Source organism: Hyperolius riggenbachi, chromosome 6 (assembly GCF_040937935.1).
Source record: "Hyperolius riggenbachi isolate aHypRig1 chromosome 6, aHypRig1.pri, whole genome shotgun sequence".
Lineage (NCBI taxonomy): Eukaryota > Metazoa > Chordata > Amphibia > Anura > Hyperoliidae > Hyperolius > Hyperolius riggenbachi.
The window spans coordinates 112,043,844-112,070,360 of record NC_090651.1 but is presented as its reverse complement, the minus strand read 5'-3'; the positions used below and the strand labels follow the sequence as shown (position 1 = coordinate 112,070,360).

At 43.0% G+C, this 26,517-nt stretch overlaps 1 protein-coding gene across 1 annotated transcript in view; it reads right to left on the bottom strand.

Moving 5' to 3' along the window:
• The window catches only part of ARHGAP29 (Rho GTPase activating protein 29), a 206,883-nt gene extending 180,698 nt beyond the window's left edge, over positions 1 to 26,185 (bottom strand). The window contains exon 1 of the mRNA XM_068239772.1: positions 26,027 to 26,185. The gene's annotated coding sequence lies outside the window, so the exon portion shown is untranslated. The remainder of the gene's footprint in view (positions 1 to 26,026) is intronic.
• Between the last annotated feature and the right edge of the window lie 332 nt (positions 26,186 to 26,517).

The following is a 26,517-nucleotide window of genomic DNA, read 5'->3' as shown; positions in this document are numbered from 1 at the left end:
ATACCCACTAACAATCAACCTAAGCTTCTGCTGCTGCTGCTGCTCTGCTAATAGCATCAGCAAAGCCAGAGTTTGCCAGCCCCAGATGCAGAACTGAGGCAGTCACATGACCACTGGATACTTTGAGATTGTTTCTTGCAGTGACAGGTGTACATCAGTGGACAGGTGGTGTGGAGAGAACCCAGGTCTACATTACACCAGCTCAAGGGTCCAAATAAAGAAAACTGGCCTACATAGAGAAAGGGCATAACCAGGTCGAAGGTCTGGACTTTTAAAATAGAGCAGTTTGAGATGCATTTTTTATTTAGTATTTATATAGCACTGACACCTTCCTAAAGCTGAATACTCACCTGACAATGAATTGGGGAACTTCATAGGGACGACTACCAGCGAACGAGTTTCCCCGATCCATCTACCTGCACGTAGGAACACGCGACGGCACACGAGAGGCGCAAACAGGAATTCAAGCACTCGCGGTACTTTGCATGGCAGCCACAGTGCACATGCACAAAGATTCAGGATCACAGCAGCAGAATTTGAATATGCTGAATGCACCAACACTACCGGCCAAGTTTCAGCATACAGTTACACAAGAGGATGGCCTCCAGGCTACAATGTTAAAATTGATCATTATGATCACCCAAAATAGCAACAATAACAGCTATAAAGAACAGGAAGCAATTATCTCCACCCTTCCACACAATAAAGCATTTTTACTAATGGCAGTAAATTATGTATCCGGATATGGATTATACTCTGTGATTGATCAGACACAAGTCCTCCCTATATCCTGTGTCCTACTATATCAGACCTGACTGCACTATCTGGCATTCTCATAATAATATAAAGACAATACAGGAGCAGTGCACTTCCTATACACATGATCTTTTCACTCAGCCGTCACATCTGCCCACATGGCCTGTTTATAGGGAGCCTGTCCTCAGAGTGTATGACACGCAGTGCTGATTTAGGCCCTGTTCACATCACAAACGCGAATGGCCACGCATGCGGAACGCAACGCTTGCGAACGCACGCCATCCGCGTTTGTGTGAGTTGCGTGGCTGATCCCATCACTGAAAAGTGAATGGGACAGCCACGCGTTTTTACAAAAAATGCGTGCAGCATGCGTTCCCGGACCGCACAGGTCCGGAACGCATGCAGTGTGAACATCAGCCACCTGCACGCGTTTCCAAAACGCGGCTGGAACCGCGTGCAGTGTGAACGGGGGCCTAACAGCATTAACTCTGAGATAATAGTTTTCAGCATAAAAATCTATTGAATATCTGTGGAGGCACACATTGCTTGCCAGGGCATAAATGTAATTAAAGGCGCAGGGAAATTTGGGGGCAGGGTAAAGCCGAAAAATGGGGAAATAAGTAATTCGGCTTCTAGGTATTGCAGGTGGGCGAATTAAGCCATTTTTATCACAATTTGGGTGCCTCTGTAGCCATAATTCCCATTACAGTTTTAGCACAGTTTTTGTCTGATTTGTTGCCAGATGAGTGTAAGCCCTGCTGCCGACAGGTCATCAAATGTCGCTACTGCCATTTTCCCGTCCTCTGCAAATCGGGCCATATCTTCAGCCAAAAATCAAAAGATCAGACATCAATTTCTAGCAGATTTGATCAGAGTTATCAAATCTGCCGGATATCAATGGAAAATATGATAAGTGTATGGGCACCTTTCCTTAGCATTCCAAGCTCGGAGGCTGCGCACAAATGTTCACAGTAATCAAGTCTCTGTTAGATGCAATCCTGTAGGGAAAAACAGTCAAAACGCTATTTATCCAATAGATAAACAATCCAGTGCTTTTTCCTAAGTTGCAGGCTGTTCTCGCCACTGATCACCTTCAGCGAGTAGTCACCACCACCACACCCCTCACAGTGGGCACTCACCGCTATTGTATGACCCTCTGTTAGGTGGGTCTTCAGCGCTTATGGGGTCATCAGGCCGCCCCCTGCCACTCAGGAACTTTATCCGCTCAATGAGACTTGTACAGGAACATGTACACTTCTAAAACATGAACAGAGCTCTCATAGCGTAATACTGTAAAAACAAGTTTATTCTAAAAGAAATGCGCACTTACAAACATGAGGCTTGGTGTTGGGCACAGAGTTTTAATGGGCTCTACCCCAATCGTAGGCCGCCGGATCGGCTTGTTGCGCTGGCTGGGTCCGCTTCCAGTAGCTCTCCACCTCGCCCCTCTGATGTCTGTAAGCTTGCTAAAAAAGTGGTCGCATTAGCTTGACCGGTTTCGTCGCCTGGGCGACTCCTCAAAAGCATATCTATCAGCGCGGTTTTTGTGTATTTGTGATGACCTTTCCTTAGCATGTTCATGTCATAAGCACACATCTTATAATAAGGTTGCAGGCTGCAGGGCTATGGAGTGATTTTTATACCAACTCCACAACCCTGGTAAGTAAGTGTTAGGCCCAGTGCACACCGAGCGGTTTTTGGAGCGATCCGCCGGCCGCATCCGGCTCTAAAAACGCTTGTCTAATGTATTGCAATGGGATGGTGCACACCGGCGGTTTGCGGTTTTTGCCAAGCCGCAAACGCGCCTCCTGCTGCGCGTTTGCGGTTTTCGGAAGCGTTTCGTCCTCAATGTAAAGTATAGGAAAAACGCAAACCGCTCTGAAAAACGCTAGTTCAGAGCGGTTTGCCAGGCATTTTTGTTACAGTAGCTGTTCAGTAACAGCTTTTACTGTAACAATATGTGTAATCTGCTACACAAAAACGCACGCAAAACCGCTAGGTATGTTTAGAAAACCTCTCTAAACATACCTAGAATCGCTCTGAAATCAGCTCCCAAAACCGCTAGCGTATTGCGGATCTGCTAGCGGTTTTGGTGTGCACTGGGCCTTAGACTAAAGCACTCTACAGTATTAGAAGGCCCTTAAAGTGGACCTGAACTCATAAAGTCCTCTCTGCTGTAAAAGATATACAACAGCATAATATCCTTTAAAGAAAAACATTTCTTTGTTACAGCTATAACAAATCCTATAATAAATCTGCACTGTTTCTACTTCCTGCTTTCATGAAAGCAGACATATTGCTGAAGAGACACTGAAGCCTCCTAAAATACCTGTTTTTACTTGACAAGCCTCTTCAGCATTAATGCCAGTGGTGAAACGCTGCATCCCCGCGGCTGAACACTCAAATACCCCTGAAATCTTCAGGGCAAATTGCTGTGCTACTTCCGTGTAGAGGCAGAGCTTTGTGCAGTAGCTCTGCCTCTACTAGCGTCAATCTGCACTGGTCTCCGCCTCCTCCAGCCTCTCAGTCTTCTTTCACTGAGAGGGGCGGGAAAAGGCAGAGATCCGCACAGATTAACGCGAATGGAGGCAGAGATATAGCTCAAAGCTCTGCCTCCCCCGGGCAGCAAAATCCACGACTTTGAAAATCGTGGATTTTTGCCCCGGGATTTCGGTGTATTAAATGAGTGTTCAGCCACAGGGATCAGCACTGGCATTAATGCTGAAGAGGCTTGTCAAGTAAAAACAGGTATTTTAGGAGGCGTCAGAGTTTCTTTAAAATCCTGTGCTTTCTAATAAGCTTATCTGCCGTGGCAGTCATGTGACACAGGGAGAGATCAAATTACAACTTGTGATTAGACACAGATGAGGGGGAAATTAGACTGGCTAAACTCTTAAATACATACAGGGTGCATTTCTCTGCGTTTTCCTTCTGTCCTGTGCACGAGTTCAGGTCCACTTTATAGTCCAATTAAAACAAAACAGCGCAAACAGGAACAAAACATAGCAAGTCTTTACACCTACCCTCAGATAAGCAACAGCACTGAATGGACAATTGCAAATGGATTTTGGATTATTTGGGTTACAGTCAATCAATGCACTCTGCTATCGGTCAGTCCAGATGTCTCTGCTCAGACCATTTCACAGAATGGCATAAGAATTAGAAACAGGAGGGTCATAACAAAACCAGAGAACGTTCATCTGCCAAATCCCAACACTTTCCACGGCATTTACATACAATCAATAGTGCTTGCCAACAGGAAAAGGCACACATAGATGGGCAAGGCCTGGCCTGATAACCACAGAGCTAGGAGCCTTGGCAGAGCCTAAACCCCAACTACTACAATGATTCAAAGCACCCTTCCACGCCTATTGTGTAGGAATGCTGACAAGAAAGCCCCCAAAAGACTCAGGATAGCTGAAAATGTGAGAAAAGAGTAGAATAACAAGATTTAGGCCAAAAATGTTACATAAAAACTTCATTAGAAAACAGGATACAGTGTTATATGGAGGTGATGAAATGACTAATACAGCCAACATGGAAATAAAAATAGGAAACAATCACCAATATGCTTATCATCCTGATTCACAACTTTTTGCAATGTGTTTTCAGTAAAGCAAGCCAGGCCCCTTGCACACTAGCTCCGTTTTGCCATGCAATTTCGATTCTATGAAAAATGCAAATCGGAACCGCAAATCGGATTTGCAATGTGCGAGGGCCCTTACAGAGAATTGCTGAAATATGGCACACATACAGAGACTAGATTATTGTTGGCGGTGCTCAGAATTCACAGTACTAATATCCAGTGAGAGTGCGGTTGATCCCCAAGGTCACTGACATATCCTTTGGGAATCTTGCAACGCTAGGTCCCAGGTTCAAATCCCAGCAAGGGGCACTATCTGCATGGAGTTTGTATGTTCACCCTGTGTCTGTGTGGGTTTCCTCCGGGCACTCTGGATTACAGCCACATCCCCAAAAACGTACAGATAAGTTAATCGATCGGACAGGTCGGAAATTATCTGATCGATCCGTCAATCTGATGGAAAATTGTACCATGTATATGAGGCTTAAGCCTGGACATGGGCAATCATGGGCACATGATCAGTGCATGAAGTAAAAAAAAACATTTCAGCCATTTATTTAAAGAGACTCTGAAGCGAGAATAAATCTCGCTTCAGAGCTCATAGTTAGCAGGGGCATGTGTGCTCCTGCTAAACCGCCGCTATCGCGACGCTAAACGGGGGTCCCTTCACCCCCAAACCCACCCCCGCAAGACTTGGTCGCAAAGTTGGTCGTTCATGGAGGCAGGGCTAACGCATGCAGCCCTGCCTCCAGTCGCGTCTATCAGCGGCGCATCGCCGCCTCTCCCCTGCCCCTCTCAGTGAAGGAAGACTGAGAGGGGCGGGAGAGAGGCGGAGATACGCGCTGACAGACGCGCGTGGGGCAGGGCTGCGGCGGTTAGCCCTGCCCCAACCAGGAAGAACTCCAAGCTGCACGGAGGGGGATTTGGGGGTCAAGGGACCCCCGTTAAGCCGCGGGATAGCGGCGGTTTAGCAGGGGCACACGTGCCCCTGCTATATATGAGGTCTGAAGCGAGATTTATTCTCGCTTCAGACTCTCTTTAAGAAAGAGTTCTTTACAGTAAGAGTGATTAAGATGTGTAATGTATTGCCACAGGAAGTGGTTATGACAAATTATATATCTGCATGTAAATGCTTTCCTTGCGTTGAACGACATCCATGGCTATACTAGCTAATTCCCGGTGGCGTTGATCTAGGGATTTTATCCGATTGCCATTTGGAGTCGGGAAGGAATTTTTTCCCTTTTGGGGCTAATTGGACCATGCCTTGTAATGCTACGTACACACATGCGACAACGATCGTTCGTTAAGAACGACGAACGAACTTTTAATTGATGAAAGAACGACCTAAGTAAAGGTAGTTTTAAAATGTGTGTAACGATCTGATCGTTAGAACAAACGTTACATCACGTAAAGCAACTATTGCGCCTGCGCATAAAAATGAGAAGTTCCATGGAGAAATAGTGAAATGCGCATGTCAAGCCTAGTACGAACGATCGTTTCCAACGATGTACTTCTTTTGCAAACGATCGTCGTTGGTTAAAATCCGCCGAGGCAGAACTTTCTTTTGTAGCGATTTGGCTCGTTCGTCGTTTGCCTTAATAGTCGGTGGTTCGTTTTTTGTAACGATCGTCGTTGGTAAAGATCGGGGAACGATCGTTACAAACGACTATAGTCGCATGTGTGTACGCACCTTAAGAGTTTTTTGCCTTCCTCTGGATCACCAGGGATATGTGAGGGAGCTGGCTGGTGTTGTACTTTATTTTCTGGTTGAACTCGATGGACATATGTCTTTTTTCGACCCATATAACTATGTAACTAATTTTGTAAATATTTGTTAGTGGCCTCAGATTTTCCCACCAGATTTATGCAGGCTGAAAAAACAATGTTGTCAATTCCTCCATGCAGAGACAAGAATCCTGGGCTGAAACCTGAATGAAAGAAATGAGGCAGCTCTGATGTCATCTTCATTTGTGCAACACCTGTTCTGCAAGGCTCCAAATGCCCCCTAGCAGGGACACATACTCTAGATTAATTAGCTGTATGAATAACCACAATGGATACTATTTAAATGCTGCTGTTTAGGAGATCACTATAAAAGCAGAGATTAGGTCATACTGGTGTGGAACATAATCCCAGGGAGCTGTGATTGACACAAATTATGTCATCAAAGTGACTCATTCACTATAGACACCTGCAAAGCCAAACATTCCACTCGATTCATTAATTTAATCAGAGAGAATAGTTTTCATTTTACGCTTTTCAAGTGAAAACAATTCAACAATTGGGCTGATTGAAAACGCCAGCACAACAGGCAGCGACCATGTGCAGAGCAGCCAAACAGACTTCCAGATAAACATTAACCAGATTAGTTGAGGTGTGCTGGAAGACTTGCTTATTTCATGTTTGCCCAGTACAAAAAGTGACACTGCTAATGCCACTGAAAACAATGCTTTATTAGATGATCAGTGTCTGTCAAAGTTTGGAATACTCTGTCAGGCCCGGTGCACACCAAAAAACGCTAGCAGATCCGCAAAATGCTAGCAGATTTTGAAATGCTTTTTCTTCTTTTTCTGTAGCGTTTCAGTTAGCATTTTGCGGTTTTGGGAAGAGTTTTTGGTGAAGTAGATTTCATGTATTGTTACAGTAAAGCTGTTACTGAACAGCACTGTAACAAAAACGCCTGGCAAACCGCTCTAAAGTGCCGTTTTTCAGAGCGGTTTGCGTTTTTCCTATACTTAACATTGAGGCAGAAACGCCTCCGCAATCCAAAATCTGCAGCAGCCCGGGAGTATGCGTTTCTGCAAAACGCCTCCCGCTCTGGTGTGCACCAGCCCATTGAAATACATTACCCAAGCGGATCCGCACCCGCATGCGGATCGCAAACTGCAGCCGAAAAGCTCTGGTGTGCACTAGGCCTCACTGAGCGTTTCCCTGCCATATGTGCTTATTACATATTCCCGCTCTGTAGTGCTGCACAAACATGTAGTGGTTCTTGCCTACAGAGAACAGGACTTGGGCGACATATTGGCGATTGAGTGCTCTACAGACACCTTGCTCTGCTATGGCAGAGCAATATGTCTGTTGCTATGGGGAGGGGAGGAGGGACACCAACATGGGGCATGACAGAGTTCACACTTTCTAAATTAAAATGGACCTAAACTCTTGCACAGGACAGAAGGAAAACCTAAATAAATGCACCCTATATGTATTTTGATAGTTTAGCCTGAATAATTACCCCTCACCTGTGCCTAATCACCACTGTAAATTGATCTTAAGCCCAATCTACACAATACGATTCTTTGTACGATTCGATTACGATTTGATTAAATCTGACATGTCCAATCAGGATTCGATTCGATGCAATACGATTTGCCATTGTTTTACAATTCGAATCGCGATCGGACATGTCGGATTTAATCGAATCGTAAATAGAATCATAACTGAATCGTTTAAAGAATCGTATCGTGTAGATTGGGCTTTACAGCTGTCAGCTCAGGAATCTCTTCTGCCACAGCAGAGCAGCTAATGTGTAAACACAGGGGGCCATATGCAATTCACCTTTTCTTCTGAGTTTTCTCTTAGGAGATCATTTTTCATCTCATCTTTAAAATAACTTTTCAGCAAGCTGCAGTCAAAATAAGTACCCCAAAAAATAGTTAAAAAAAAAAACACTGCCTAAATTATTGTGAATGTTTTCTTGCTTGCTGTGGGTTTAAAGGGTATTTTATTGACAAGGTGTGGTACTATCACCCAGGAGAAAAGTTAGGAGAAAAAGTGAATTGCATATGGGCCAAGATGTTAACAATATTTCTGCTTCTATGAAAGCCGGAAGTAGACACAAGGCAGATTTATTGCAGGATTTGTATCAGCTGTAACAAAGAATTTATTTTCTTTAAAGGTTATTATGTTGTTGTTTATCTTTTATAGATGCTTTTAAAGCATAGAGGAGGTTCTGAGTTCAGGTCCACTTTAAAATCATAATTTCAATGCAAATTTTCACACTTCTTTTATTTTTAACTGCAGCTAATGGAAGCCAATCGGAATTCACATGCAAATTTATGCTGCAAGATGTAAGGGTTTTTCCATGCATGCGAAAACTTGAACGCAATTTAGAAAATTTTAGTAGAAGTGCAAGTTTCATCAGATGTGGGGTGAACACGAATTCTCATATTCACAAATCGCATCCACCTTCCTGCTCACAGGAACACACCACGGCACACGATGGGCGCACAAATGATTGCAGCACTTTGCACAGGAGTCGTCAGGGATCTTAAAGAGAATCTGTACTCTAAAATTCTTACAATAAAAAAGCATACCGTTCTATTCATTATGTTCTCCTGGGCCCCTCTGTGCAGTTTCTGCCACTCCCTGCTGCGTTCCTGGCTTGTAATTGCCAGCTTTAGGCAGTGTTTAAAAAAAAACATGGCTGCTAACCAGCATGCAATAGGCTGAGAGAAGCTCAGTCTGTGACTCATACAGAGCCTGGAGGGGGCGTGGAGAGGGTGTGTATAGCTTCTTCCTATCACAAGCAGAGCAGCACATTCCTGCCTGAGCCAACAAAGCGGACAAAGGAAAGAAGATTAGATTATATAACAGAGATAATACAACCACTGTGCAACTAGGAAAGGCTGCATTAAGACAGACCACATTAGAACAGGTATAGGAACTTATAGAAGAAATAAGGCTGAAAATTTTGTTACAGAGTCTCTAAAGATCCGGTCCACTGTGAAGGGCGTTATTGCAGTACGTCGCAAAGCGTAATTTGCCTAATAACACACTCGCTCCCACCTCGCAAGTTCGTGGAATTAATCACTTGTCGGAAGAATCTCAAAGTGGGTACAGCAACTAATAACTGACAGCAACTGATGCATTTCAGTTCCGACAAAATGTTGTCAGAACTGGAAGGGATCATTGTCAAAAGAAAATGAGTTTCTGAGAGGAACTGATGTTGAGGTAACTATGTAATGTTCATTTGAAGTTACCTCGTGTTTATTTTAAATAATTTTACTCAGTTCAGGTTCCCTTTAAGACAAGCGCAGTGATCATACCTTCTGGTTTAGAGCTACATTCCTAGAAGCATATTGATCCATGCTAGAAAGATTCCACACAGCCCTGCGCTGCCCAGAGGGACAGCTGCCTCTCCTCAGAGATTAGTCTCACACTGTCTGGGGTGCAGGTTATGACATTTACTACTGCAACTCAATTACCTTGTCTCTCTTTTCCATGTATAGAACTAAGCAGACAAGCAGCGTCAGTGCACACTACATACAACATGTACATACAGACAATGCAAGTCAAGAGCCACAGAAGCAGCAAATCCCTTAACAAGAGAAAAAAAAACAAAGCAGCTAGCTACTGAACAGCTGAAATACAGGTAGGCAGAAATAAATAGGATGAGAAATTGCACTGTATACTTCAACAATAATGTGACTACATTTGTTTTCAAAACCGATACCGCACCTAAATAAAGATGTAAAGCCATAGGTCTAAGGGTGGCCATACATGGTACAATTTTTAATTTTTTTTCGATTAGATAATTTAGTTCGATTATTCCGTTAGATCGAATATACAGATTTTTCCAGCATGTCCGATCTGATTTTTCTCGAAAAAACGGGATAATCGTTCAAATTTCTTGATCGAAAAAAAAATATTTTCAACTTTCATTCAATTCGATCATTTAGATCGAATAAATGGCATAATCGAACGTTTTTATTGTACCATGTATGGCCACCATAACGCTTCATAGGTGGTCGGAATGATTGCTTGAGAGGAAACCTGGGTTCATACAGAACTCCTGACCAATTCTGGTCATTCCTTTGCAATCTGACAGCATGGATTGCGCTCACATGACTTCATATTGCAGCATCTTCTGAAGCAGAGCGTCTGTGCCTCCCCATACAAAACAATTCAATCAGTACACCCTTGGTATTCACCAATAAGTGTAAAGGTGACCACACACACACACACGATACAATAAAATGATCCGATTTTACAGCAATTTGATAAATATGATCGAATCTCCCGGAAAAAAAAAATCGAAAGCTTTTTTTTTTCATTTGACTGAAAAATCAGATCAGATTTCCCGTTTTTTTTTAATTATTTTTATCGATCCGGACTGCTGGAAATTTGCATTCAATTTTTCTAAAGATTGTATGGTGTGTGTTAGATTGTCAATTTATTAATATGCACACCCTAGAAATTTTCTCAGCGTTTCAAATAATTTTTATCATGATTGGGGAAAAATTGAACATATGTGTGGTACACATTGGTCAGATTTTTGAAATGTTACAATCAGTCATAAAAATGTATTGCAATTCTTGAATTGAACAGATTTTTTTTTAAAAAATTGTATGTGTGGCCACCTCAACTTAGAATGCTCAAGCCAAATTTTCAGAGTGCTTGACTGCATTCCCCTCTATAGTTCATGCATTAAACATAACAAGCAGGGCTGTGGAGTCAGAGTAATTTTGGGTCCCTGGAGTCTGTGGTTTCAATAAACTGAGGAGTCTGAGTCGGGTGATTTTTGAACCAAATCCATAGCCTTTGTAAAAATTAGACTAAGGAGTCAGAGTCGAGGAGTCAGTAATTTTGGGTACCTGGAATCGGAGTCGTGGTTTCTTAAACTGAAGAGTCGGATGATTTTTGTATCGACTCCACAGGCCTGACAACAAGGCTGGCAATTTCTCAATTTTTAACAAACTTTATTGATGAAGAGGTTTAAGCAACATTTCGGGACCCACAGGTCCCTTCTTCAGGGCACACAAGTCTGTCAAAAACATTAATAAGACATCATGGCAGATGATCAGTTCTATTATGGAAATTTGGTTCTTCAAGAAGAATTCACAAAGTAACTGCACAACGACATTAGGTGATCATATTATTCTTGTCTATTTGGTTAGTCACGATCATGTGATCATGTCTCACTTTACAATATAACAGGCAGTCCCCCTCTTACAAACAGATTCGGTTCCAGGAGATTGTTTGCAAGTTAAATTTTAAGTCGCACCTCTGTAATGTAACATGAGTCGTTTGTAAGTAGGGGACGGCCTGTATGCATCTCAACAGGTATGTAGAGATGTACAAAATGATCCAAGTTGTATTTGTTCACTCAGACATGTCCCATTCTGGATGCACTTACTGCTAGAGTAAGCTATGAACACATTCACATTTAGCATAGGTGCCCCAGAATGAGAATAGCCTTAATGTCAGCTCTGGGTATCAATGGATAGGTGGAGCCAAGCATCAAGGGAAGCAGACACAGAGTAAAATACTGCACATTTAATTCCTATTGCCAGCAAGAACAGCCTAGATGTAGGTGGGATCATGGCCCTGTTTCACAGATTCTGTTAACATCAGAGGTATAGAAAACAGAGTGGATGACATATAGGTGGAACAGCGCAAGTCTACGCTAGGGCACCTAACAGAAATCCTACACAGTTCTCCAATCATAGTACCCTCTTACAACACAAAGCATTATGATTGGCCAAATGGTGTGGGTGTAGTTTACTACAACCTATTGGAAACCTAGCAATTCGAGAGGGTGCCATCCACCCAATCATGTTAACGGAATTTCCCTACGAGGTTTCCTGCTAGATCCCCTAAAGCAGACTAGAGCACAGTTACTGGCTTCACCCAAGTTCAGCTAAGGTTTGTTTTTTTTCACCCCCGTCAGTAATTAAGATTCTCTCTACCTCTAGGTTTAATGTATTTGATAGCTGCCTCCCCTTCTCCTTTACTACTGGACAAACATAAAAATAAAGTTTTAAATATAACCATAAGTACCCCAATTAACTCCGTCACATGGCCACCAACGCCACATAGTTTTTCCCTTCACCAATTCCTGGCCGCTAATGCAGTGCTTTCTGGAAGAGGGGTGTGGCCAATCAATGTGCCAGGGCGTGTGGCTGAACTGCAATTCATCACTTGCTGGGATGAGGGAGATAAGACAGCCAGGACAGTGCTACAGATATTACATTAGCCCTGCTGTCCAGTTTACAATTAGATGGGCTTTAAAAACTGATCACATGATAATTTGATCACATGCTGTTCAGTTAAACCTCTCTGAAGAGGATTTCCCCTGGAAGAAGTGATCATTCCTATTCAGGAGAAGGAATCAATACCTTGCTACTGATTAGATTTCTAGCAGAAACCTGATCAGAATCTAGTGTAGCCACCACCATTCATCATGCTGGTATCACTCCATGCATGTAAATGAAATCTTAACTACAGATAAGACTGTTGTTCTGACAGCGACATAAATGATTCTATCACTGCCACACATTCTATAGACGGTGAGAATTCAAGGTCTGTACACACACTAGATAAAAGCACACACAAACAAGCGATGTCACGCAAATGACACTCCTCTCACCCCCCAAAAAAAGTTTAATGCTGTCCTCACATCGAAATTCCATGTAATTATGTAATGCGAATACTGCGCGTAAGTTGCAATAACATTACACGCGACATGCGCGAATGCTCTGGAACAATGCTCTTTGAACGACGTGTACACAGAGGTCAGCTGCACGATATCTGCCAAATAGTTGTACGAGTTGATCCACCAGTTGGATGGGGCAGAATACCAGTCACTCGTTGTCAATTAGTTACATTTTTTATTTGGCATATGACACGGCGAAGTCTGTTGCTCTTTTCAAATTATGTTTATCGGGATCAGGGGTGGGCAAAATTTTCTTAGGCAGGGACGGCATTCCTCTAGAATGCAATCCGCTGCTACTGCAGCTCTCCAACTGCCACTCTCCCGACGGAAGAATGGTGGGGAATGATTGGAAGTAATTGCACTATGCAGTGGCAAGCTCTATGGCAACGGTAGCGTCATGCGATACATGGTGACAGGTCACATGATGCAGACGTTGCCATGGAGATTGCAATTGGGTTAGTTACTTTCCTTATACTGCTCTGCACATCATTTTTTAATAACAGCGGGAGGGAGAGGAGCAGAAGCCGGCCCTCTATCAATAGGTCAGCATTAAAGTGGCCGAGGGCCGACTTGAGCCCGCAGCTGATCTAGAGTGTGTAAGCTTTGAGCACAAGTCATTTCAAACATCCGACAAATGACAAACATTGCCGCATCCGACAACAATCAGTATTAAATAAAAAAAATGTAGCCAAATGACAAGGAGGAGAGGTCCATATCTTCTATCCTGCCCAATCCAACTGCCGGATCAACTCAGACGGCTATTAGGGCCCTTTTCCACTACCCTCATTCCAATTGCAAATGGATCGCAGGATGCAGGGTACAGCAAAACTAATGGAAACTGCAGGGGCCATTTCCATTAGTGCGATCCGATTGCATGGTGATTCTATCCTGAGTGCAATCGTCCTCCTGACTTATTTTGGATGCGATTGTGCTCCTGATACTGAGTATAGTAGCTCAATCGCATTAGTGGAAATAAATTTGAAATGCAATCGCAGCGTGATTGCGAGCGTGTTAAATAGTGGAATAGAGTAGGCAGATATTGTGCAGTTGGGTGGTGTGTTCTATGTCAAACAACACTGTTGCGGAGTATGCATGCATCTGTCATGCGAGATGTCACTTTCGTTTGTGCCCACAGTATTTGAAAGACGTACGTACGTGCGTGTGTGTAGTAATTTAAACTACTTGTTACTATTTGCTGGGTAATGTTTGAGCACTGTCTCTAATTTGTGTGCGCTGACTTCAATCTAGCGTGTGTATGGACCTTTTCACTGCAATTGTCTCACAGTCACAACCCTGAGTTAATCTCTGGGGTTCCCACCTGACAGAAATACTAACAGGAAGAGGTGAGTTTTCCACACAGGGCAGGAAAACAAGGCATTGCAGGCCCATCAAGCTGCTGTCATGTGGGTTGTGCTGTTTCCTCACAGCTTTACCAACCATTGCTAAACTGAAGGTGATATCAGTAAATATTGACTGTTTTTGCAGCAACAGTTCAGAGGAAATGAGGCAGGAAGATACCACATGTAATCACTCCATAGAGAAAACCAGAAACCAGCAAAGTAATGTGTAAGTGGTTCAGAAAGCCTCATTAGCAGACAACTCAAAGCACATCTGAATACATGGCACATAATGCTACAGGTTTCTAAACTCTGTAACTGTAATCCAGTATACATGCATGCCAATACTACAATGTGCTTCCTAATCACACAGTGAGTGAATGGATTATGGGAAAGTACATAACTATAATCCATTCATGTAATTACCAATCTGTGATACAAAGATTGATAATATAGTGCATAGAACACTAGACTTAAAGTGGACCCATTTCAAACAAGCTCTGCCACTCAGCGAAGAGGGCTGGTGCACACAAAGAGCGCTTTTAAAAATGCTAGCGCTTTAAAAATAGCTTGGCTAATGTATTATAACGGGATGGATCACACTAGAGCAATGTGATTTATTTCCCTAATCGCAGGTCCGACAGCATTTCTGCTGATTTCTGAGGCGACACAGCCTCAAAGTATAGGAAAGTGGAAACTCGCTCTGAAAAGCGCTAGAACACAGCGATTTTCAGAGCGTTTTTTATACAAAACAAGTACACTGGCAGCTCTATTGCATTTAAAATAGAAAGTCGCTACACTAAAATGCTCCCAAAATCGCTAGATTTAAAGGGAACCTGTACTGAGTAAAATTATTTAAAATAAACACATGAGGTAACTTCAAATGAACATTAGTTACCTTGCCATCAGTTCCTCTCATAAGCTCACCATTTTCTTCTGACAACGATCCCTTGCAGTTCTGACAACATTTTGTCAGAACTGAAATATATTAGTTGCTGTCAGTTCTAGCTGAGAGGAAAACTGATGTGCCAGGTGATGTCCATGTTTCCCTATGGCTCAAGTGGGCGATGTTACAGTTTAACAGTGTGCCGACCAAAAAGCTGTTATGGGGTAATGGCCATTTTCAAAATGGAGGACGGAGAATTCCCTTGATCACAATGGACAAACAGGATGCGGGAGAGGAGAAAGAGATTGAGGAGTAGACTACATGGGGGGCAAGTATGACTTGTGTATGTTTATTTTGACTTTTAATTTTCAGTTCAGGTTTTCTTTAAATAGAAAATCGTTAGGCACATGCTTAGATTCGCCAGAAAAATCACTTCTAAAATCGCGGAGCGTTTTGCAATTACGTTAGCGCTTTTAAGAGTGCAGTGACCCTTACAGAGGAACGTAAAAGAAAATCTGGAATTTGCCCTCCACGTAATTAGGTACAGGTAATTAGGCTTCACATGTCCTCCCCGAACCCACAACTGTTCACAACCACGCTCCCCTCTGTGCTGCATACAAGCACAGCTGTACGATGCTTGCACAAGTGCAGCTGCGCCTGCACAGCAATATGAAGCCGATCGTGGGCAGATAAAGCTATACTAAATTCAGTGCCCAGGTCCTGAAAATAATTATATATATATATATATATATATATATATATATATATATATATATATATATATATATATATATATATATATATATATATATATATATATATATATATATATATATATATATATATATATATATATATATATATAATTTATATTATGATAATTATATATAATGAATCCTGTGGGAAACTTCTTTACCAGGTCCCTTGAAGTTCACTATAAAGGGATTTTACCGTGTATAGTGAAATGTGGATAAATGGTTTACTTTTGGACAACTCATGATTTGGACATAATGTATAAACAATGGCTTTTATTGGGTTGTTGTAATTTTCAATTTGCTTTAGGACCCTTTTACACTTGAGCAATGGGGAGGGGGGTACGTTGCGCATCCGAAAACCGATGCATCCCATCACAGAAGTAGTGATAGGGCAGCACGGTGGCATAGTGTTTGGCTTGGGTTTCTTCCGTGCACTCCAGTTTCCTCCCACATTCCAAAAACATACAGATAAGTTAATTGGCTTCCCCATAAATTGGCCCTAGACTACAATACATACACTACACCATATATAGACATACGACTATGGTAGGGATTAGATTGTGAGCCTATTTGAGGGACAGTTAGATAGATATATATATATAGATATATATATATATATATATATATATATATATATATATATATATATATATATATATATATATATATATATACGTACATATATACATACATACATACATATACACTGTACAGCACTGCGGAAGATATTGGTACAATATAATAATAGGCCTACGGGGCTATCGCACTGCATGCAGCGCGTGTCACTGGAAGACTTGCGCAGTAACCCCTAAAGTGAAGCATACTTTCAATCGAAAGTATGTCTCACTGATCATATTTTATTTGGTAGCACCGCAGGCATTTTACAATGCTCATTACAAGTGTAAATATATTTTATTTTTATAGACAATATTTTGCAATTTCGGCTTCACACAGGACCCTTTATAATACCGTATTTATTACTGTATCTCCAATATGTAAACAATAAAAAAATTGTTAGACAATATTTTAGAATTTCGGCTATACTCCACACCCTTTTTTTCTGGTGCACTTATTTGATGTATGTTTCTCTGGTACCTGCTTTGGTCCTTGGTGGAGGTTATTTATTCACATTTGTACTCGTGGATAAACTGCTTAATCACAAAAGGTTGTCTTGGGTGACGTTTAAAGGAACTGCATGACTTCAGTACTCGCAGCCACTGCTAAGACATTCATTGGTAGATGATTTATCTGTCCATCCTGTCATTCCTGAAAATGGGCAACCAATCAACTTCTGCTTTCTGAGGTAAACCTTCCGCCCCTTACTGCTCAACATTTCCAATGCCAGGAGAATGAATCGTGACTCCCCTCAAAGCTAGAGCAAAAAGCAAATTTTCTTTCAGAGTTGTCTGCTCTCAAGTTTAGTTTGAACACTGGATTCTCCTGTAAAAGTTACAATCACCAAGGCACATTTAAAGGACCTCAGTCGCGAAAATCTTACAATTTTAAATACATGTAATCATACACAAATAAGAAGTATGTTTCTTCCAGAGTAAAATGAGCCATAAATTACTTTTCTCCTATGTTGCTGTCACTTAGAGTAAGTAGTAGAAATCTGACATTACTGACAGATTTTGGGCTAGCCCATCTTCTCATGGGGGTGGTTCTCATGGTTTTCTTCATTTTTAAAAGCACTTAGTTAATGGCAGTTGATCCGTCCAACTGCCCAAAAAAAGTGTTCGGTGAGCATGGGAGGCTGGTCAGCATCTTTGTATAAATCTTTTTCAGGGAGTGTCTTTATACAGAATAAACGCCATGCTGAGAATCCCCCATGAAGAGATGGACTAACCCAAAACCTGCCGGTAATGTCAGATTTCTACTACCTACTGTAAGTGACAGCAACATAGGAGAGAAGAAATTTATGGCTCATTTTACTCTGGAAGAAATGTACTTATTTGTATGCTTTTTAAATTTTAAGATTTTTGAGACAGTTCACTTTTTTTCTACAGAATGAAAACAAACCATTTCTAAAGGCTCGTACAAATGTGCAACTTTCCACACAACCAACCCAACGACATTACCGCAAAGCAATTGCGCAACTTTTTATGCAAGTGAACGACCAACTAATTTGCATACTGCACACGTAAGGGGGACAACTACCCGATATAAGTCCAACAGTAGTGCGAGTTGATCCGCCTGTTGGATCAGGCAAACCGCCAGTTATCAGTCACATGTCTACTGGTTACATGTTCACACTATCATCCAACAGACCAAGTTTAGACGATAGTTGGGAGGAAAAGTTGCACGTGTGTACGAGCCTTGAGATCACCTAAGAAAACACTAAAATGTTAGCCCAAAAGCCCAGCCACCAGCAGTGCATCAGAGACTAGCAGCTCTCAGTCCCCAGCAGTGCATCAGAGACCAGCAGCTCTTGCATCCCCAGCAGTGCATCATAGACCAGCAGCTCACAGTCCCCAGCAGTGCATCAGAGACTAGCAGCTCTCAGTCCCCAGCAGTGCATCAGAGACTAGCAGCTCTCAGTCCCCAGCAGTGCATCAGAGACTAGCAGCTCTCAGTCCCCAGCAGTGCATCAGAGACTAGCAGCTCTCAGTCCCCAGCAGTGCATCAGAGACTAGCAGCTCTCAGTCCCCAGCAGTGCATCAGAGACTAGCAGCTCTCAGTCCCCAGCAGTGCATCAGAGACTAGCAGCTCTCAGTCCCCAGCAGTGCATCAGAGACTAGCAGCTCTCAGTCCCCAGCAGTGCATCAGAGACTAGCAGCTCTCAGTCCCCAGCAGTGCATCAGAGACCAGCAGCTCTCAGTCCCCAGCAGTGCATCAGAGACCAGCAGCTCTCAGTCCCCAGCAGTGCATCAGAGACCAGCAGCTCTCAGTCCCCAGCAGTGCATCAGAGACTAGCAGCTCTCAGTCCCCAGCAGTGCATCAGAGACTAGCAGCTCTCAGTCCCCAGCAGTGCATCAGAGACTAGCAGCTCTCAGTCCCCAGCAGTGCATCAGAGACTAGCAGCTCTCAGTCCCCAGCAGTGCATCAGAGACTAGCAGCTCTCAGTCCCCAGCAGTGCATCAGAGACTAGCAGCTCTCAGTCCCCAGCAGTGCATCAGAGACTAGCAGCTCTCAGTCCCCAGCAGTGCATCAGAGACTAGCAGCTCTCAGTCCCCAGCAGTGCATCAGAGACTAGCAGCTCTCAGTCCCCAGCAGTGCATCAGAGACTAGCAGCTCTCAGTCCCCAGCAGTGCATCAGAGACTAGCAGCTCTCAGTCCCCAGCAGTGCATCAGAGACTAGCAGCTCTCAGTCCCCAGCAGTGCACCAGAGACTAGCAGCTCTCAGTCGCCAGCAGTGCATCAGAGACTAGCAGCTCTCAGTCCCCAGCAGTGCATCAGAGACTAGCAGCTCTCAGTCCCCAGCAGTGCATCAGAGACTAGCAGCTCTCAGTCCCCAGCAGTGCATCAGAGACTAGCAGCTCTCAGTCCCCAGCAGTGCATCAGAGACTAGCAGCTCTCAGTTCCCAGCAGTGCATCAGAGACTAGCAGCTCTCAGTCCCCAGCAGTGCATCAGAGACTAGCAGCTCTAAGGCCCCGTTCACACTTGCGGTTTAGTAAAAACCGCACCGGATGTCCGGACCGCACCGTATCCGGACCGGACCTGATCCGTACGGTTCCTATCCGGATCCGGTCTGGATCCGGTCCGTTTGCATCCGGTTTCCGTGCGGTGTGAACACGGGTACGGTTGCGGTCCGAATCCGGTTTCTTAAGGAGATAACATCCTTTTAATTACCTGGGGTCTGGGAGGTCAGCAGAAGGGTCTGGGGTCATTGTTGGAGACAGGTGGACGTGTGGAGACCATCCGTGGATACAGAGACTGCAGTTGGGACCATGGATCCAGGCATTTTTTACTCGTAAACCTGGGAATTCTCTCTGTTGTTCGCCTCCTTCAGACATATCAGACATGTTGCTGGCAAAAAGAGCTCCAGCATGAAATCGCTGCTGCCCCACTCTTCGCTGGGCTCATGTGGTCCCCATCCAAAATGCATAGGAAGTGGGGTAGAACGTCCGGTTTTTGTAGCCAGTGTGTTGTGCGCTCTCCGGCTCTCATTGCTTTGTATTGGCCGGATGGTGCAGTCCGGCTCCGCTCCGGATACGGCTGCCGGAGGAGCCGGACCAAAAAATAGCGCATGTTGGAACGGACGCCGGAGTCCGGATCCGGCCCGGATCCGGTCCGGCAGAACGGACGCATGTGAACGGACGCATAGGCTTTCATTGCCATGCCGTGCGTCCGTTCCGAAAGCGGTCCGGCTCCGGCACGGCGATTCCGGACGGCCACCGCTAATGTGAACCGGGCCTTAGTCCCCAGCAGGGCATCAGAGACTAGCAGCTCAGTCCCCAGCAGTGCATCAGAGACTAGCGCAATAAAGGAAGTTCACAAGAAACATCTCTTCCTGCAATGACAGAGGCGATCACAGCAAAACACTAATTCACTCCACACTGCGCCTATATTTACTTCTGCAAGGACCGCACAGCTATGAATTCATAAGTATTTATTTTACTAACCACAGACCAGAGAAACATTCCATGAAGTTCTGCAGATACCCTTGAAAAATTCTTCACATTAGTCTCTGCCCTTAAAGGAATTCCAGCTTAATTTCACACACTAGAGACAATTACCATATGCGTATATCCACACTGTGGAGGGAATATGTGTACCTGCAATAAACCCACAAGATTACATGGGAGACACACACAAGCTGCACTGAGTCTGTAAAAGACTATGTACATAGTAGTACACAGGTGTGTATGGGGAATCTTTAGCCCCATACACACCTTAACCGATCCCCAAACAAATACAAAGATCAGCGCTCTCTGTAGAGCAGCCTGCTCTGTTCTACGGAGAGGGAAAAAGACCAGCAGCAACAAACTACAGTACTGCAGGAAATAACAGGTGGGTAGAGTTTTGCAGCAAGTTCAGTTACCAAAGACCAGAGTGCAGGGACACCTGTACCCACACAATCACCTGAAACAATCAAATTATTATTTCCAACAACAAAAGACTGAGGTATGCATGAGCCTTACAGAAACAACTTTTTAAAAACATTACATTTCTGATCTTATTTGTTCTAATGTTAAAGCAAACCTGAGCTGAACATTAAAAAAAAAAAGTCAAAATAACCATACACAGGTGATACTCACCTCCCGCAGAGTCTACTCATTAATCTCTTTCTCCTCTCCCGCTTCCTGTTTGTCCACTGTGATCAATGGAATTCTCCATCCTCCATTTTAAAAATGGCATTGACCCTGTAACCGCGTCAGCACTCAATTAGACTGTAATAATTGTCCAATTGAGCCATAGGTAAACAAAGACATTACCTTCCACATTAGTTGTCCTTTCAGTTATAACTGACAGCAGCTGATCTATAACCGACAGAAACTGAAATATTTCATTTCTGACAAAATTTTATCATAACTGAAAGGCATCGTTGTTAGAAGAAAATGGTGAGCGGAACTGATGGTGAGGTAAGTATGTAATATTCATTTGTAGACACATGTGTTTACTTTAAATAACTTACTTGTTAAACATGAAAGATGCCGCAAATACAAATGCTGCACACAGTGGACAGGATACTGTCTCTCAATCAACTCAACTGCCCCCTGACAGGCCTGTACAATACACATAAGCCTGCTCAACCCATGCTGCCAAATAGCGATCAATGTAGTTACCATTCATAGCTAGCCTACCACTTCATTCAACACAATAATGGTTTGTACTACGGTATGCAGAGTTTTTATTACGTTCTATAGATTCTTATATATTATCACACATTCATAGATGTAAAGTGTAACTGTCAGGCATAAAATCAAAAGACAATTCTTTATTTTTATCTGGTAAACAAGTAATAAGGATGCTAATCAGGCAATCCATAAGTTAAAATCTTTATTACTTTTTTTGTTTATAAATGATCATTCCCTAGTTTACCTGACTCTTATTTGGTACGTTGCCGCACAAAGGAAGTTGCAGGGCATGCTGGGTTGTCTTTTTTTGCTTCTTTATTTCCCCTCAGACTTACGGTAACTAATGTACGGAAGCAAAACAGGACAACCCAGCATGCCCTGCAACTTCCTTTTTGCAGCAATGTACCAAATAAGAGTCAGGTAAACTGGGGAATGACCATTAATAAACAAGTAAACTAATAAAGATTTTAACTTTTGGACTGCCTGATTAGCATCCTTATTACTTGTTTAACAGATAAAAATAAAGAATTGATTTTTGATTTTATGCCCGACAGTTACACTTTAACCACTTGACCACCAGAGCAATTTTCACCTTTCAGCGCTCCTTCCATTCATTCGTCTATAACTTTATCACTACTTATCACAATGAACTGATCTATATCTTGTTTTTTCCGCCACCAATTAGGCTTTCTTTGGGTGGTACATTTTGTTAAGAGCTACTTTACTGTAAATGCATTTTAACAGGAAGAATAATAAAAAAAAGGAAAAAATGCATTATTTCTCAGTTTTCGGCCATTATAGTTTTAAAATAATACATGCCTCCATAATTAAAACCCACGTATTGCATTTACCCATTTGTCCCGGTTATTACACCGTTTTAATTATGCCCCTATCCCAATGTTTGGCACCAATATTTTATTTGGAAATAAAGGTGCATTTTTTTTTCAGTTTTGCGTCAATCCCTAATTACAAGCCCATAGTTTATAAAGTAACAGTGTTATACCCTCTTGACATCAATATTTAAAGAGTTCAGTCCCTAAGGTAACTATTTGTTTTTGTTTTGTTTTTTTATTGTAATTTTTTTTCTTTTTATTACAAAAAAAAATTGGGGAGTGTGGGAGGTAATGAGTTAATTTATAATGTAAAACTAGGTATTTATATATGAAAAATGTTTTTGGGTGTAGTTTTACTATTTGGCCACAAGATGGCCACAGTACTTTTTTTGTCCATGCGACCTGTAAGCGAAACTGTTGGGAAACTTTTTTTTTTTTTTTTCACAATGATCGCACTGCTTCTCATAGAAGCAGCCGATCATTGCTGGGGGCTGAGATCAAAAAACGGGAACTGTTTTTCCCTTTTCATTGATCTCCGGGCGAGCGTGCGGCAGCGCGCACACGGACGAGCGGGAGCGCGGACAGCGGTGGTACCACTAGGGGCGGTACGTGTTTCTACGCCCCTGGCGGTAAAGTGGTTAAAGTACAACTCCAGCAAAAAAAAGTAAGCAGTTAAACTCTGACAGAACCAACAGGTTTTGAACTATTGAACAAAAAAACGATAGGCCAGTAAATGCTGAGAATCCCCCATGAGGAGATGGGCTAATCCAAAACATGTCGGTTTTGTCAGATTTTAACTTACTTTTTTCGCTGGAGTGGTCATTTAACTAATATCTAGAAATCCTGGATTCTTAGGTATACTTCCTACAACGGTAAGGTTCAGACACAGAAATGACTAACCAATAAAGCTGGCCACTAACGGTCCAATTTCTAGCGAAAAATCGTTCGAGCGATCAGAAATTCTAATCGGATGAAAAATCGTTCACTACACCATCAACTAACCAATCATTGCTTCCTATCTATCACGACCACCAAGAAAATCCAAATTTTCGTTCGACGAAAATTCATTCGGGCGACATTTTTTTCACTCGTTCATAATCGATTGTGTCCACCAATGGAGATTATTTACAACCAATCCGATCAAAATTTCTGATCGTTTCAACAATTTTTCGCTAGAAATTGGACCGTTAGTGGCCAGCTTTAGATTTTACTTTCGGGGTAAAGATCCTGACCCGCAATGCTTAAGATATAGTCTCAAATCTCCACGGCGTCTTTGCTTAGCAAAACCCAGCATTGCTGTTTATACTTCAGCCAACCCATGCCAGCTCCTGCAGGCTTATTTGTGGGTAACTTTAGGCCAGTCATACACAGCCCAATAGCCATAAGAGCACATAATCAAGATTCTGGCTTGCAATCCATTCCACACTGCACGCAGCTAGGAATTGGACCAATCAAAACCAGCAGGCAGTGCATACGATTGGTTTAACTCCAAGCTGCATATAATTAGCATTGAATCTGTATGCAAGGTGGATTTAGAAGCTCATTGACCATCTCTATTCATAAAGCATACATCCAAAGTAAGTTTGCACACCTCATCTTAATGCTGAAGTAATTGAATTCTTTAATGCAGGTGTCAACACAATTTGACAATTGTTTCGGGGCCGCGGAGGGTCCCCTTCATCAGAATAAGTGCAGACTAACATCTATCCATAAGCTACAAAACAGACTTACAAATCGCTTTGGATAGTAAAACAAATATACAGAAAGAGTCAGGATAAGTCACTGTCATAAGCGCATATATCTGCTATTGGACAGTATCAGCGAAAAAGTGAACTTTCCCTTTTCTCTACAAAATAATGGAATGCCTTCTTCAGCTAAGCACGTATCACATCACAAAGCGAGCTAACAGATGGGAAAACATTCTGGACGTCCCAATGGTACAGTTGCACTAAACAGTCTGAGCAGCAGAAAACTATCTTGTTATTCGTTTCTAAGGTTTCCGACACATCGCTAACGTGTGAAATATGTTCATTACACCTGCCACTGACAAGTCCATATACTGACAGCCACAGACCATGACAATGGCCCATAAATGACATGATGGTCACACAGGACATGCCCAAGCTCTCTTTTAACACAGTGCGACAGCATAATCACTGCTAACCATTAGCAACATACTTTGCTCCAAAGTTCAAACAAAGTGACCCCATAGACACACACAGGATCAGCGGTACAACTTGTAAAGCTATGTTACCCAACTGAGAGGGTTTCAGTGTAGCCAGACAGCCAATTCCGCACCATACAAATACCCGCTGATTCTAGAGGTACCACAACTCTGACACTTGCCTGACTTTCAAAACTACAGATACAATCAAAAACTCAAATTCTTTGCTTTTTTTTTTTTTTTTTTGCTATGCTGTAACCACAATTAGCCGGCGATGAACTGGAACCTTGCACAGTGCTACTCAGACTTGGAAACCTAATAATTAATTGCCTGTCAACTTTATAAATGTATCAGACTGTCAGGTAATAATTAGCTTTCTGAATCTGATTAGCCCTGTGCAAAGATACAGCTCACCCTCACCACCTCCAGGCTCATGCAGAGCAAAACAGCCACGTAAGGGCTCTTTTCCACTATGAAATGCAATTCAATTTCCACGATTGCGATACTATACTCATTATAGTCCAGCTCAATCGCATACAAAACGCGGCAGGACGACGTTTGAGCTTTGACCAAAATCGTATCGCAATCGGATCGCACTGATGGAAATTGCTGCTGCAGTTTCCATTAGTTTAATGTACCTTGCGATTTGCGATCAGAAGCAAATCGCAAATCGCAGGCTAGTGGACTTGTAGATGGTCCCTAGTGTGGCCAAAAGAGAGACCCCTATCAGATCAGAATCTGATCAGAGAGGGATCAATCTAAATGATGGCCACTACTGATCCGATCTTACCATTTCTATGTAAAATAAGAGACTGCCTAAATTATCTGCCACAATATATAGACTCAATTTACCCTTAAGCCTCATCTACACGGTTCAATTTTCCACCAGACTAACTGGTGAGCTGATAAAAAAAAAAGTTGCATTGTGTGTAGATGTCCAAATTGTTTCTGATCAATTTTGCATTGATAAGTACCCAAAATATATTGCAAAATGTATCGCAATCCAATTGGACCGGTTGGAAATTATCTGATAGATTTGTTGATCTGATGGAAAACTGTACTGTGTATATGAATATCTTTTTCATCCAATTTTAGCAAATCTATGTAGTATGAAGATACTACATAGATTTGCTAAAATTGGATGAAAAAAGATTGGATCGTTAGTGGCCACCTGATCAGGTTGCCATGACAATGCATCAATTTCTAGCAGATTCCTTCGAGTGATCAAATATGCCAAAAATTGACAGGAAAAAATAAAATCAATAAGGGTCTGGGCATCTTAATTCAACATACTGAATCGATCCAGAATTGGGCATCCTGCAACCTTCCTCTGCCATAGAACCACAAGTGTCAGCACATCCAGTCACTGGGTTGGCATGGCATGCTGACACTTGTAGCTACTCAAGGAATTGTTACTTGTGGATAAACAGTCCACTGGCCTCTAGGCTCCTAACACATGTGATCCACCGGGGTCTCCATGCAGGGCCATAAACCCTCCAGCACACTCTCCCTGCAGAGCAGCAATCACAGAATTACCCATAGAGCGGAGCTGCAGCATCCCTCCGAGGGCCCCGTCACTCTCTTTCCCCCGGAGCTCCCGTAACGGTCCCAAGCAGAGAAAAGCAACAGCATCCAACTAGCCAGCATCCAACCGGCCGTCCGCAACTCCTCTGCCTGACTGGCGCCGCTGCTGCTCCCCACTCCGCACAGCGGCCCCAGACACGCCTCCCCCCACTCTGCCCCGCCTCCTCCCTGCCCCAAGCACTCGGTGACCACGCCCATCTACAGGCGGTTTATGCGGCCAGTCACGCTCACACAGGTCAATCATCCCCGCCCCTCGGCTTTCTTCCAGGCTTCATTCCACGAGTGCCATCTAGAGCAGAGAGCGCCACGCCCCCTCTCCGTGCGAGCACGCCCACCAAGGCAAACTTGGAGTCAGGAGTGCACTGTACACTGTATTGCAGAACAGGTGGTCGTTTCTCACGTCTGTAGGGATTAGGGAAGTGCTATAGTTCAGTAGGAGATCA